Raw genomic sequence first — 15,273 nt, 5'->3', positions numbered from 1 at the left:
AAGAAAGAAAGAAAGAAAGAAAGAAAGAAAGAAAGAAAGAAGAAAGATTAGTTAGAAAGAAAGAAAGAAGAAAGATTAGTTAGAAAGAAAGAAAGAAAGAAAGATTAGTTAGAAAGAAAGAAAGAAAGAAGAAAGATTAGTTAGAAAGAAAGAAAGAAAGAAGAAAGATTAGTTAGAAAGAAAGAAAGAAAAAGAAAGAAAAATAAAGAAAGAAAGAAAGAAAGGAAGAAAGAAAGAAAGAAAGAAAGAAAGAAAGAAAGAAAGAAAGAAAGAAAGAAAGAAAGAAAGAAAGAAAGAAAGAAAGAAGAAAGATTAGTTAGAAAGAAAGAAAGAAAGAATTAGTTAGAAAGAAAGATTAGTTAGAAAGAAAGAAAGAAAGAAAGAAAGAAAGAAAGAAAGAAAGAAAGAAAGAAAGAAAGAAAGAAAGAAAGAAAGAAAGAAGAAAGAATAGTTAGAAAGAAAGAAAGAAGAAAGATTAGTTAGAAAGAAGAAAGATTAGTTAGAAAGAAAGAAAGAAAAAGAAAGAAAAAGAAAGAAAGAAAGAAAGAAGAAAGATTAGTTAGAAAGAAAGAAAGAAAGAAAGAAAGAAAGAAAGAAAGAAGAAAGATTAGTTAGAAAGAAAGAAGAAAGATTAGTTAGAAAGAAAGAAAGAAAGAAAGAAAGAAAGAAAGAAAGAAAGAAAGAAAGAAAGAAGAAAGATTAGTTAGAAAGAAAGAAAGAAAGATTAGTTAGAAAGAAAGAAAGAAAGAAGAAAGATTAGTTAGAAAGAAAGAAAGAAAGAAAGAAAGAAAGAAAGAAGAAAGATTAGTTAGAAAGAAAGAAAGAAAGAAAGAAAGAAGAAAGATTAGTTAGAAAGAAAGAAAAAGAAAGAAAGAAAGAAAGAAAGAAAGAAAGAAAGAAAGAAAGAAAGAAAGAAGAAAGATTAGTAAGAAAGAAAGAAAGAAGAAAGATTAGTTAGAAAGAAAGAAAGAAAGAAGAAAGATTAGTTAGAAAGAAAGAAAGAAAGAAAGAAAGAAAGAAAGAAAGAAAGAAAGAAAGAAAGAAAGAAAGAAAGAAGAAAGATTAGTTAGAAAGAAAAAGAAGAAAGATTAGTTAGAAAGAAAGAAAGAAAGATTAGTTAGAAAGAAAGAAGAAAGATTAGTTAGAAAGAAAGAAAGAAAGAAAGAAAGAAAGAAGAAAGAATAGTTAGAAAGAAAGAAAGAAAGAAAGAAAGAAAGAAAGAAAGAAAGAAAGAAAGAAAGAAAGAAAGAAAGAAGAAAGATTAGTTAGAAAGAAAGAAAGAAAGAAAGAAGAAAGATTAGTTAGAAAGAAAGAAAGAAAAAGAAAGAAAGAAAGAAAGAAAGAAAGAAAGAAAGAAAGAAAGAAGAAAGATTAGTTAGAAATAAAGAAGAAAGATTAGTTAGAAAGAAAGAAGAAAGATTAGTTAGAAAGAAAGAAAGAAAGAAAGAAAGAAAGAAAGAAAGAAAGAAAGAAAGAAAGAAAGAAAGATTAGTTAGAAAGAAAGAAAGATTAGTTAGAAAGAAAGAAAGAAAGAAGAAAGATTAGTTAGAAAGAAAGAAAGAAAGAAAGAAAGAAAGAAAGAAAGAAGAAAGATTAGTTAGAAAGAAAGAAAGAAGAAAGATTAGTTAGAAATAAAGAAGAAAGATTAGTTAGAAAGAAAGAAGAAAGATTAGTTAGAAAGAAAGAAAGAAAGAAAGAAAGAAAGAAAGAAAGAAAGAAAGAAAGATTAGTTAGAAAGAAAGAAAGAAAGATTAGTTAGAAAGAAAGAAAGAAAGAAGAAAGATTAGTTAGAAAGAAAGAAAGAAAGAAGAAAGATTAGTTAGAAAGAAAGAAAGAAAAAGAAAGAAAGAAAGAAAGAAAGAAAGAAAGAAGAAAGATTAGTTAGAAAGAAAGAAAGAAAGAAGAAAGATTAGTTAGAAAGAAAGAAAGAAAGAAAGAAGAAAGATTAGTTAGAAAGAAAGAAAGATTAGTTAGAAAGAAAGAAAGATTAGTTAGAAAGAAAGAAAGAAAAAAGAAAGATTAGTTAAAAAGAAAGAAAGAAAGAAGAAAGATTAGTTAGAAAGAAAGAAAGAAAGAAGAAAGATTAGTAAGAAAGAAAGAAAGAAAGAAAGAAAGAAAGAAAGAAAGAAGAAAGATTAGTTAGAAAGAAAGAAAGAAAGAAAGAAAGAAAGAAAGAAAGAAAGAAAGAAAGAAAGAAAGAAGAAAGATTAGTTAGAAAGAAAGAAGAAAGATTAGTTAGAAAGAAAGAAGAAAGATTAGTTAGAAAGAAAGAAAGAAAGAAAGAAAGAAAGAAAGAAAGAAAGAAAGAAAGAAAGATTAGTTAGAAAGAAAGAAAGATTAGTTAGAAAGAAAGAAAGAAAGAAAGAAAGAAGAAAGATTAGTTAGAAAGAAAGAAAGAAAGAAGAAAGATTAGTTAGAAAGAAAGAAAGAAAAAGAAAGAAAGAAAGAAAGAAAGAAAGAAGAAAGATTAGTTAGAAAGAAAGAAAGAAAGAAAGAAAGAAGAAAGATTAGTTAGAAAGAAAGAAAGATTAGTTAGAAAGAAAGAAAGATTAGTTAGAAAGAAGAAATATTAGTTAGAAAGAAAGAAAGAAGAAATATTAGTTAGAAAGAAAGAAAGATTAGTTAGAAAGAAAGAAAGATTAGTTAGATAGAAAGAAGAAAGATTAGTTAGAAAGAAGAAATATTAGTTAGAAAGAAAGAAAGAAGAAATATTAGTTAGAAAGAAAGAAAGAAAGAAAGAAAGAAAGAAAGAAAGAAAGAAAGAAAGAAAGAAAGAAAGAAAGAAAGAAAGAAAGAAGAAAGATTAGTTAGAAAGAAAGAAAGAAAGAAAGAAAGAAAGAAAGAAAGAAAGAAGAAAGATTAGTTAGAAAGAAAGAAAGATAGATTAGTTAGAAAGAAAGAAAGAAAGAAAGAAAGAAAGAAAGAAGAAAGATTAGTTAGAAAGAAAGAAAGAAAGAAGAAAGATTAGTTAGAAAGAAAGAAAGATAGATTAGTTAGAAAGAAAGAAAGAAAGAAAGAAAGAAAGAAAGAAAGAAAGAAAGAAAGAAGAAAGATTAGTAAGAAAGAAAGAAAGATAGATTAGTTAGTAAGAAAAAAAGAAAAAAGAAATATTAGTTAGAAAGAAAGAAAGACAGAAAGAAAGAAGAAAGATTAGTTAGAAAGAAAGAAGAAAGATTAGTTAGAAAGAAAGAAAGAAAGAAGAAAGATTAGTTAGAAAGAAAGAAAGAAATAAAGAAAGAAAGAAGAAAGATTAGTTAGAAAGAAAGAAAGAAAGATAGATTAGTTAGTAAGAAAGAAAGATAGATTAGATAGATAGATAGATAGATAGATAGATAGATAGATAGATAGATAGATAGATAGATAGATAGATAGATAGATAGATAGATAGATAGATAGATAGATAGATAGATAGATAGATAGATAAGTTCATTAGTACATATAGAATGGTAGTTTAATTGAGTCTTGGGCTTCAGGGAGTTTAGATTTGAGTTTTTGTGTTGTACACTGCTGGGCCACCGTAGCCTTGGCTCAATTTGAACTGTTGCAATGAAAGTCAATGGGATTTTTATGATTTTTAATATTAATTTTTAAGAAATCTGAAAGTCAAATCAGTCTGAAAAGATATAGCACACTAAGTCAGAACAGTCTGAAGGTCTGACCCGAGTTTGGAGTTTGTAGAGTTAAAGCTCTAGGAGGAGTAGCAGTCAGAAAATTTTGGTTAAGAAAAAGAAGAAGAAGAATAATAATAAGTTTAAATAGGATTTCAGTAAGTTGGCTTTCACAAGCCAACTTAATAATAAGTTTAAATAGGATTTCAGTAAGTTGGCTTTCACAAGCCAACTTAATAATAAGTTTAAATAGGATTTCAGTAAGTTGGCTTTCACAAGCCAACTTAATAAGTTTAAATAGGATTTCAGTAAGTTGGCTTTCACAAGCCAACTTAATAAGTTTAAGTACAATATCAGTAAGTTGGCTCTCACAAGCCAACTTAATAATAAGTTTAAATAGGATTTCAGTAAGTTGGCTTTCACAAGCCAACTTAATAAATGTTTTCTATGTTTGTTTGTTGAAATGTAATTTATTACTGTGATATTAAAGCACTTTTTTTTTTTGCATTTTACTCCAGTCTCAGTGTCATATGATGATTTGCTTCTCAAGAAAGAATTTTTATCATCAGTGTCGAAAACAGTTGTCACAATTATGTTCTATTAAGTTGTTTCTGTCATGTCTGTATTAGTTCTCATTTGCTATGGTGTCTCATTAGTTCATCTCTATCCAGCTGTTCCTGTTTAGTGTCCTCATTTACTATGTGTATTTATACTCCCGGTTCTGTTCATTCCTCGCTGCTTATTGTTTGTGTTGAAAGTGAATTTGAATGTTCTTGTAACGTGCTGGAGAAAGCAGGAGAAGGCAAGGATCTATCTGCAAGGTTTTAATGAAATAACACATAGAACAAATAATAACGAACTCCAGGGACAAAGAAATAAAACCACGAGAAGGACCGAACTAGAAGCAACCATACATGTACAACAACTGACAAAGTAACAGTGAAACACAAGGGCTATAAGTACACAGGGGCAAAAAAGCCTAACTAGATAATGCGGAAACAAGATAGGCCTACACCTGGGGAGACGAATCAACATAAAATCTACATAGGACTACAAAACTTAGCACTAGACAGGAAATGACAAAAGTACACACAAGGCAAGTGGAACAAAAGACAGGAATCATGACAGTTCTTCCTGAGTTTGCTATTTAAAGACTGTATTTCATCATCTCCTTCGTTGTGCGCTCTCTAAAGCCACCTATCTGTGAAAACAGTTGTGCTGCTTATGTTTTTGGGGAAACTATGATACAATTTTTTCCGAATTCTTTGATGAACAGAAATTTAAAAAGAACAGCATTTATTTGAAATAGAAATGTTTTGAGATATTATAAATGTCTTTACTTAATTTTGATCAAATTAAATATGTTTGCCGAACAAAAGTGAAACAAAGTGTGAACATTAAAGTTTTATTATTAATAAATATAAAAAAGGTACTGACCCCATATTTTTAATGATATATATATATATATATATATATATATATATATATATATATATATATATATATATATATATATATATATATAGCCTACAAACAGTTATAAAAAATAAACCCTACACATAGTAGTTATATATATAGTATAATATATAATATATAGCCTGCATAAAATTAAAAATAATTGAATAGTGGTTTCCTCAAATTCAAATGAAAATGCAATTTTTAATGACTTCTGCAGTCTCAAAATATTTCAACTCCTTGAATGTCTGCCACCTTCTTTATAAATAAAACAACCACCATCAGCGGCCAATTTTCCACACCACAAACTGACACACATCTTAACAGCTAACATGCACATTCTCCCCTCCTTCTCTCTGCTCTCGGATGCAGAAGTCTCCAAACTCAGCCTTTCCAATCACCCTACTACCTACTACCTCTTGATCCTATCCCCACTCATCTACTTCAAGCCATTTCTTCTTTGGTTGTACCCACACGTACTCACATCATCAACACCTCTGTTCACACTGGGACCTTTCCCACAGCATTTATTGTAAGCAGGCTCTGGTAACCCCACTGCTTAAGAAACCTACTATAAATCTAGCACATCTGGAAAAAAACCTCACTTCTTCCATCCATTGCTAAAACACTTGAGCGAGTCGTTTTCAACCAAGTCTCTGCCTTTCTTACACAGAACAACCTTCTGGACAACAACCAGTCTGGTTTCAAAAGCGGCCACTTAACTGAGACTGCCCTGCTCTTGGTTATTGAAGCTCTGAGACTGGCAAGAGCAGCTTCCAAAATCCTCAGTTCTCATCTTCCTGGATCTGTCTGCTGCTTTTGATACAGTTAACCACCAGATCCTCCTATCAATCTTAAAGACGAAGTGCATCTCAGGAACCGCACTCCAATGATTTCAACTCTTACCTCTCAGGGTGTCTTGGAGGAGAGATGTGTCTAAGTCGCAATATCTAGTGATGAGGGTATCTCAGGTCTTAGTGCTTGGACCACTTATCTTCTCCATCTACATGTCATCATTAGGATCTGTCATTCAAAAACATGTTAGGCTGATGACACACAACTCTACCTATCATTCCAACCAGAGGATCCAACGGTAGCTGCACACACTTTGGCCTGCCTGACAGACATTTCTTGCTGGATGAAGGACCACCACCTTCAACTTAACCTTGCGAAGACAGAGTTGCTTGTGGTCCCAACCAACCCAACACTACATCACAACTACTCCATTCAGCTAGGTTCATCATCCATAACTCTATCCAGGTGAAGGGCAGACAGAAGGCAGGTGGCCAGGGAGGAGTAGGCTGTGCATGCGGCCTGGGCAGAGCAGGCTGTGCAGGCGGCCGGAGCAGAGCAGAGGGAGGAGCCATGGAGGAGGCAGGGCTGACAACTCCAGGGGGCTGACTGACGAGGGGGGTTCAGGTGTGAGATGAGACCAGGGTGGAGCCGGAGAGCCGACGAGCCCAGGCAACGCAGAGGATCCGCCGGGACATGGCGAAGCCGCCGGCTCTGGCAACTGAGGTGGAGGTGGGGTCACAGAAGGGCGTGGTCTAGACAGAGGGAGTGAGGACCAAGGACGAACAGAAGGGAGTGAGGAGTCCAATGGAGCCGGGGGTACGAAGGGACGAGGCGTGGCCAGAGGAGTGCAGTCCAGAGGCGAGGGTAGGTCGACGAGCAACCAAGGTGGATCCGGAGGGATGAGGGAGCCTGGCGAAACTGGTGAACTGATGTGCCACGGTGGAGCTGAGGGAGGTTGGAGCCAAGGTTGAGCTGATGGATCGACGTGCCGAGGTAGAGTCCTGGTGTCGGAGGTTGGAGGCAGGGACCCACCGACCAGGCTGGAGCTGCAAGCTAGCAGACCCACGGCAACCCCACCCAAGCAAAGGTGGTTTGAGGAGCTGAGGGGCTGACAGGCCGTGGCGGAAGAAGGGTTGAGAAGTGGTAGATGGGAGGAGGTGGGAAAGGGAGGCTGGGCGGGAGTGCAGAACCTGGCTCAGGCTCAGGTTCTAGAACAGATCCAAGTTTGGGAGCAGGTTCTGGAACAGATTCAGGCTCGGGAGCGAGAGCAGGCTCAGGCTCGGGCGCAGACTCAGGCTCAGGCTCAGGAGCAGACTCAGGCTCAGGCTCGGGAGCAGACTCTGGCTCAGGCTCGGGAGCAGATTAAGGCTCAGGCACAGGCTCAGGAGCAGATTCAGGCTCAGGCTCTGGAGCAGGCTCTGGAGCAGACTCAGGCTCAGGCTCGGGAGCAGACTCAGGTTCAGGAGCAGACTCAGGCTCAGGAGCAGACTCACGCTCAGGCTCGGGAGCAGACTCAAGCTCAGACTCGGAAGCAGACTCAGGCTATGGCTTGAGAGCAGACTAAGGCTCAGGCACAGACTCAGGCTCAGGCTCGGGAGCAGACTCAGGCTCATGCTCAGGCTTGGGAGCAGACTCAGGCTCAGGCTCGGGAGCAGACTTAGGCTATAGACATACAAACAAGAATAAATACTTGAGTTTCACCACAGGGGGTCTTTACTTCTGTGCAACGTTGATGAACTGTACTCTAACCAGCTTTTGGGATGTGTTTGTCCCAGGTATGTGTTTTGTCATGTGCTGTGTAAGATTTGTTATCTGAATTGAGTATTCGCTTTAGTACACCTGTTGTATGCTCGCACGTGCTGAACTATAAACACAGAAGCGAAATGGGTTAAGGGGTCAGAAGAGAAATTTCTGCCCTCCAGGGTGATGACCTCCCAACTTCTAAGATCATCTAACTGCGTGATGGAAATTACGTTAAAGGTGCAATGTGTAATAATTTTGTGTATCTATTAACAGAAATACAATATGACATCCATAACTATGTTTTCAGTGGTGTATAAATAACTTACTTAATAAACCGTAATGTTTTTATTACCTTAGAATGAGACATTTATATTTACATAACCGTGGGCACCCCCTTCAATGAGGGTCAACATATTGTGTAGTCATGTTTCTAGCGTAGCCGACAGCTAACAAACAGCGCTACATAGCTCGTTTCGTCACTACCTTGAAAAGAGAAGCAGCAGAGAGCTTGAAGCTAGCCATAAACACCATGAGTAGTGACTTTTCCCTTGTCAGTGGTGTAAAATATGTAGTTGGATTGTTTCATGTAACTTAGTTCTTCTCCCTCACTGTGTTATGGCTTTGCTATGTGGGGATAAATGTGCTGGTTATGTTCGTGAGACAGCTGATTACTACTCTTGTCATTGACCGTAAAACAGTAACGTTACAGGAATCACCAACCCGTCGATTGCAGTCGACAAGTCGATCTCGGATGCATTTTAAGTCGATCGGGAAGAGTTTTCAAAATCAGAGAAAAGAAGCCTATTGTGTGTAGTAAATGGTGACTAGGGGATGCGGAGGCGCGCGCGCTGTTACAATCATGTCATTTTTGCCGCGCGCACCTTTGGGCTCACGCGGACGCGTCTAGTTTAAACAAGGCTTTACGCTTTAACCAGCTCCGCCACAGTAACAGCTCATATTTAGCCAGCTAAACTTTTACTACCCTGTTAGAAAAAAATATATAGTTGCATAGTTTCATGTGGTTCTTCTCCCTCGCTGTATTACGGGTTTGCTATGTGGGGAGAAATGTGCTGGTTACGTTTGTGAGACAATCAGCTGATTACTATTATTATATTATATATTAAGACCCTTGATCCTCACCTGACTATGACTTTGTAAACTTTATCCATGATGTGGTTTATAATGGACTGTGGTACAGAAACAGTGACAATGTTACACACTCTTGGCTTACTCTGGCTATTCTCTGCTGTCTCAGACGACAATATGTTTGTCCCGTTTTAGCCACCGTAGCTTCTTCGAAAGGTAGGGGTGATCAGTGGGCTGAGCCCTTAGTGCAAACTCGCAACCGAACCGCTAGATGTTGCTAAAAAGTGAAAAGTTGCATTGAGCAAATAAAAAGCATGAATTGAAATGCCTTGATATTTAATGTTGCAGACAAAGACAGTTGCGACAAGTTGAGACATTTTATTGAATGAAAACACTCAGGAAACCTGAGAAACTACTGGGGAAGAGTTTTAAATTTAGGATATTTAAACAGGTTTAAATTAATTTCTTAGACTTTTCTTTGACCCCGCTGTCTACTGTATGAAATATGAACATTTATTTGCATTAGTACAGTTAACATAGTTTCTTTGGGTGTATGGAAAACTGGCATGAAAAAAAAATACAAGCCTTGCACAAAGCTCATCACACTTTGCTAGAAATTGTTATAATTTGGCGTGGTTAAATTAAACTGGCAAGGCAGGCGTGAGTGGGTCGTCTGATTAGGGGTAAGGATTGCCCTGTGGGAAGAAATGCTAATCTGGACATGGAACATCCCATTTCCTTCAGGGTTGTGTGCAGTCAGCCACCGAAACGTTATTCAATTGAACACAAATTACTTTTTACAATTACTATGATCCATGTGGCACAGAGCCCAACACAAACCATTTAAATGATCAATAAACAACAAACACAATCATTCCTAAAGGAACAGTTCAACAAAAAAATGAAAATTCTGTTATATACTCATGCTCATGTTGGTCCAAACCCATATGCTGGAACTTTTCTTAGAAGAAAGATATATTTACCCCCAGAATCCCTTGTGAAACATTTATTGAATAGTACTTAAAGGGATAGTTCACCCAAAAATAAAACAAATATATATATACCAAGGTGTATATGACTATCTTCTTTCAGATTAATACAATTGGAGTTATATTTAAAAATATCCTGGCTCTTCCAAGCTTTATAATATTAGTGAATGGGGGGCAAGATTTTGAAGCCCCCAAAATGCTTCCATCCATCATAAAAGTAATCCATAAGTCTCCTGGGGGTTAATAAAGGCCTTTTAATAATAATGTCAAATTAAACATTTAATTTAAATTAGGCCTACATTCTAAATTATTATTTATCTTTTGGCATGCTCTAAAGTACACTCATTTTGATGTCTTTACTAAAACACATGTATAGTATTTTAACTGTAGTTTATTTTTCGATAATACCTTTAAAGTTATTATGATTTGTGCTAAATTGCAAGTTCATCATTACGAATGTGTAATTATATTTATCTATTAATTTATGATATCAATTAATTTATTTAATTGTATATTTAAATACATGAAATACCAAGTGTTAATAGAAATTAGATCAAAGTTTATTTTAGTTTACCATAAATGCTTGTCAGTATTGGTAGAACACTTTACATTTCATTATTAAGACTATATAGATAATTGAAATTACATAAAGATGTACTTAAGTCCTATTTGATGATGATGATATCCATTCGGTCGTATCTGTCTCTCGCCATGCTTTCCGAACTGCTTTCTTTTTCAGCTGTTCTAGACCTGTGTCACTTTTGATGGTGTGGAGCCACTGCGTTTTTTTTTGCCGGCCTCTTTTCCTATTTAAGTTGGTAAAACGGCACTGTTAATATCAACTAATTGCAATTAATAAAACATAATACATTGTCATTTTGTTGTAATTAACATGCATTTAAGTATATTCTTTCCATAATAAGTATTCTTATTAAAGGTATATGATAACATGCATGTAGGGCCTACATATTTTTCACAAGGGTTCTCATAAAAGAGAGCAGCATTGAAGATTATTCAAAACTTCTGAGCAGAATATGGCTGTAATATTGTTTTTTTCTTTAACAGTTTCAGTGTTTTAGAAAGCACACTGGATCATGAGTTTAATATCCCTTTCAAATCAAGTAGTGGTAAATGTAATCAGTTACCAAATATTGCACCCTGCATCCAGTAGTGGTGCATTAAAATCTCTCTCTTCCTGTCTTCATAGGCCTAATGACTTCAAGATTTAAGCAGCCAGGAAACACCTAAAAGCAGCTTCCCCATTCCCCCATCAGAAAATAAGACGTGATAGAAAAGCAGACGATTAATGAAGATTTTAATGCTGTCGTTTCGAATAAGCCAAGTTCATTGTTCCGCAGTCTCCCGCAATAAAAGCTTAAATGAAGCGTGCTTACTGGGGCTAAGCATTCGTTCAGAGTAATTGGTGGCGTCTTTGAGAGCGCTTTGAACCAGCTGACCTGAACACTCAGCCCTTGTTAAGAGAGGCCAGCGGAAGGGAAGTGAGCAATGCACCTTCAATGAGTTTATATCATGACAGTGAAACTGCTTGATTCTGAAACATTTGCATTTTTATTAAAAGAAAATGCAGATGATGTGGAATTTCGTCGATTCGTGTACTGGATGATAGAAAAGAAGAACATTTGCATTATAAACTTGTATGACTTTTATGCCCCAGTTGTTGATTTGATTAAAACTAACAGGTTTCAACTTTTTTCTTTTGGTTATATGAAGTTCAAATACAGATTAGGAAGGTTTTCACCATCCTTTCATTATTCTTTTTTTTTTACATTTTCATTTCAAATGCCTTGTATTTTATTGTATAACCCTTGTTCTAGAGAAAGACTTTTCATCTTAAATGATGAAAAACATCATAAATAATAAATAGTTATATTCATAATACTATAATATTGTGAACAGAGTGTTTGTTTTGGTTCTCTCACTGTTTCCCCTGCCGTGTTTGTTGTCATTCGTCACTCAGTTCAGGTGTGTGTGTCTAATAATCCTTGTTTGCCTGTGTATTTAAGTTCCCTTCTTTCTGTACATCACTGTCGGGTCTCGTCAATGTTTGGATGTGTGATAAGCTATTTTGATGTGGATTTGCCTGTGGATTATTTTGATCTGCCTTATCTTCATCTTCGTGTTCGTGTGTGTTCTAGCAACACAATCCGTGAAAGACATGAGCATAAACATAAACATATTATTTTGATTCATAGATAAGTTCTGGATTGGTGTCATTTTCAACACAACCAACAATTTTGCCCTATATTTTTTAGAAGTTAGTGTACTTGGTTACCAAGCGGACAACAGTGTCAGCCCTTGTAAAAAATAAGTGCACTTCATTGTTTTGAATGTTCAGTTGTAGTGTTCTTTAAATTTTTAAAGTATATCATTTTAATTAAAATAAAAGACCACTTAAGTTTACTTATAGAGAGAACATTTTTAAACAGTTTTTAACACACTTAAGTACAATGGACTTTGTAATAATATCAAATTAAAAGTTTTACTCACCCTCATGTTTTTCCAAACCTGTATGAATTGCTTTCTTCTGCTGAACACAAAATATGACATTTTGAAGAATATGGGCAACCAAAAGGTTGACAAATAGTACAAATACAATGGAAATCATGGGGCCCATCAAATGTTAGGTTACTGTTTTGGTTACCGGCATTCTTTAAAATATATTTTTGTGTTCAGCAAGTAGCTGATATAAAAAACACTCTAAAGTTCAGCTAAGTTCTTTTAATATAAATTTATACTATGAAAATGTTTAATTTCATTGCAATTAATATGCAATCAAATATGTTTTTGAAATTTTTTTTGCATTTAATATTTGATATTAACAGGGTCTTGACACTAACACACCTCTCCGAATTATGATTACCAAAGGTAAGAGAGATATGAAAGAGTAAAAGTTAATAAACGGCACAGGAAAAATGCCAGCAAGTCAAAAAATGCATATCCGTACAGACCTTTTCCATAAAAAAATGTGCAGTTTAAAAGGGTAACACCTGAATCATTGGTTCCATCGATATAATGTGTCCACAATCTGCTGAATATTGATCTATATCATCATGATATATATATATATATATAATATATATTTGATATATATATATATATATATATATATATATATCAAATATTTCGTATGCACATTTTTAATACAATATATATGTTACCCCAGAAAAAAATGTCAGGGAAAAATCATTTTTATTCATGTGCCACTAGGTGGAAGCACATGCAAACATTTTCCCTAATCGGTACTGTAGAAGGATTTCTTTTGTTTGGCATTTTAAAACCTTGTTGCTTTAATTATGTCCCTGTCGATCATGAACTTTCATCACAGTGGAACCATCTGCATACAAGCATATTCTCACTACTTCCTTTCCAAAGGTAGGCTACACACACACACACACACACACACACACACACACACACACACACACACACACACACACACACACACATACCTATATATATATATATATATATATATATATATATATATATATATATATATATATATATAAGGAACATTTATTCTGGAGTATTAACGTTAGATGTTCCTGTTATTCTAGTGTGTAATTTCAAGCCATGTTATTTGTCTAAATATGCTTTTAAGATTAAGTGGGTTTAAAGGCGTTATACAGGGACAAACTATGCTTGTTGCTTGTAAAATCATTAATAATTCAGTGCCGGTTATTCTCCTTTTCCTCTGTTTCAGCAGATGATTGTGTGTTTTTGGGAATGAGTCCAGATCAGCCACTGGGATATCCAGGCTCTGGCCCACAGTCGTCCTTAAGGAATATGGCCACATGCTTCTACAGACATCATTTGCGAGAAAATGGATTTCAGGCACAGCTCAAAAGTGACACTCGGTTGGGCGATTTGCCAAAAGAAGCTCTCGTTTCTTCACAATCCCCAACACATGGAAGCCAGAGATCACTCCAATGACATGCAGCTTCTTTTATTTCATTAAAGCATATAACGGAAGTTGCGGTCGTCTTTTCTTCTCTATTAGCCTATCTGAGTGAAACGGCTTCTCGAACAATTAGAAAATGTAGAGTGGGACTTGATTGTGTCCACTGGGAATTGATTGGATGGTGATTGTTTGAGTGACAATGTGTGAGTGACAGGTTGTCGCGCCCTCACTACAGTAATCACGTCATTAGAGAAGAGATGTCCCTGCAGGAGGAAAAGGAAGTTATTTTGATTAAAGAATACGAGGGAACGTGAATTAACTAAATAGGCCTACATAGGCTAATGATGTGCACGGATACATCAATTATAATAAATACTGCAATGTCCATAAAAAATAAAAAATGATTCCATGGTGACTTTAATGTCATCCATATCCATCAAAAGCATCCATAAGATGCTTTCTTTCTTTCTTTCTTTCTTTCTTTCTTTCTTTCTTTCTTTCTTTCTTTCTAAATTAATTTGACCCGTATTTAATCTTCTCCTTAATTAAATATGTATAATATTAATGTATTTTCATAATTCATGTAGAGCATGTAGACTAGAGCAATGCAATATTCACCTATCATGGAAAACGAGGACAGTAAGGGAAGGCGGGAGCGGGCGCCATGACAACGCCCTCAAACCAATAACGTAAAGCGATGAAGGACGTCGTAAATACTGACGGTTCGATGTTGGAAAGAGTCGGTCGCTGTGGATCGTTGTTAGTGCTGGAGATCAGCAGCAGTGTGTGTGGAGACCGCGCTCGATCAAACTCTAGCTCTCAGAAGACCGGGAAAAAAAAGAGTCCTGCTCCAAGAAGTCTTGTGAAGTCGAGTGATGCATATAAGAGATTGAGAATTAGAGGCTTGACCACTGTTTATGTCACTCGCTAGGTTGCTAACTGTCTGATCCCCTATTGGAAAAAAACATCTGAGTTTGTCTGATGTGAGTATGTGAGCCGCTGAGCGTCTGGATACAATGTTTTTCGTGTGTCTTTTATCGGAGCGTTTCACGCGCTGCAGAGTAATAGCAGCGCGAGCGCTCCATCCTGAACAATGATTCAGAGTAACCGAGCCAGAGATTCACTCCTGCAGGACTGACTGAAGAAACTCTCTCTCAGGTTTGTTTCATGCTTTTTTCTTCACTGTCCTGTTGAAAACGTCTATCGTCCTGTCAGCTTGGTCGTTTCTTAGTTGTAGTGAATTTAATTTAAAAACTCTTGTTTCTGGACACAATCTTCATTTTCTGTCTTCAAGTTATGGAAAACCACTGGAATTTCTTAATTTTTGAGTTAGTATTTCTATAGTGAATACTTGTCGACTAGAAGAGTGTCATCTAAATAAAAACATTATAGTGCCAATAATCGTTTTATTCACACTGTATAAATGTCGGTTCAACTTAAAGTAACCTGGTTGACTTACAATTTGAGTAAAAAAAATGAGTTAATATAAAGGATATTTGTTTAAACAACAGAAGCTAAAAATATTATGTTATCTGAACCACACTAATTATCTAAGTTGATTTGACAAAAGAAAAAAAGTTGTGATAAATCACGAAAGTAATTTTTTACAGTGCATTCATCTGGAACTCCTGAAAAGTCATAGAAATACATTAGTTAAAAGATTTGGGAGCCCAAA

General features: G+C 35.3%; 1 protein-coding gene across 3 annotated transcripts in view; it reads left to right on the top strand.

The window, feature by feature from the left end:
- Positions 1-13,400: 13,400 nt before the first annotated feature.
- Positions 13,401-15,273, top strand: part of dipk2ab (divergent protein kinase domain 2Ab) — a 49,303-nt gene continuing 47,430 nt past the window's right edge. The window contains exons 1-2 of one of the 3 annotated variants that reach the window (XM_077244161.1): positions 14,314-14,581; positions 14,731-14,756. The gene's annotated coding sequence lies outside the window, so the exon portion shown is untranslated. Of the gene's footprint in view, positions 14,757-15,273 lie in introns of all 3 variants that reach the window. The other 2 variants (XM_077244159.1, XM_077244160.1) reach the window with 2 other exon arrangements.

The sequence above is a fragment of the Siphateles boraxobius genome, unplaced genomic scaffold (genome assembly GCF_051911475.1).
Source record: "Siphateles boraxobius isolate OS27281-9 unplaced genomic scaffold, OSU_SipBor_1 26, whole genome shotgun sequence".
In the NCBI taxonomy this organism is placed as follows: Eukaryota; Metazoa; Chordata; class Actinopteri; order Cypriniformes; family Leuciscidae; genus Siphateles; species Siphateles boraxobius.
The sequence above is the reverse complement of the archived record's forward strand: the minus strand, read 5'-3'. Positions and strand labels throughout refer to the sequence as shown.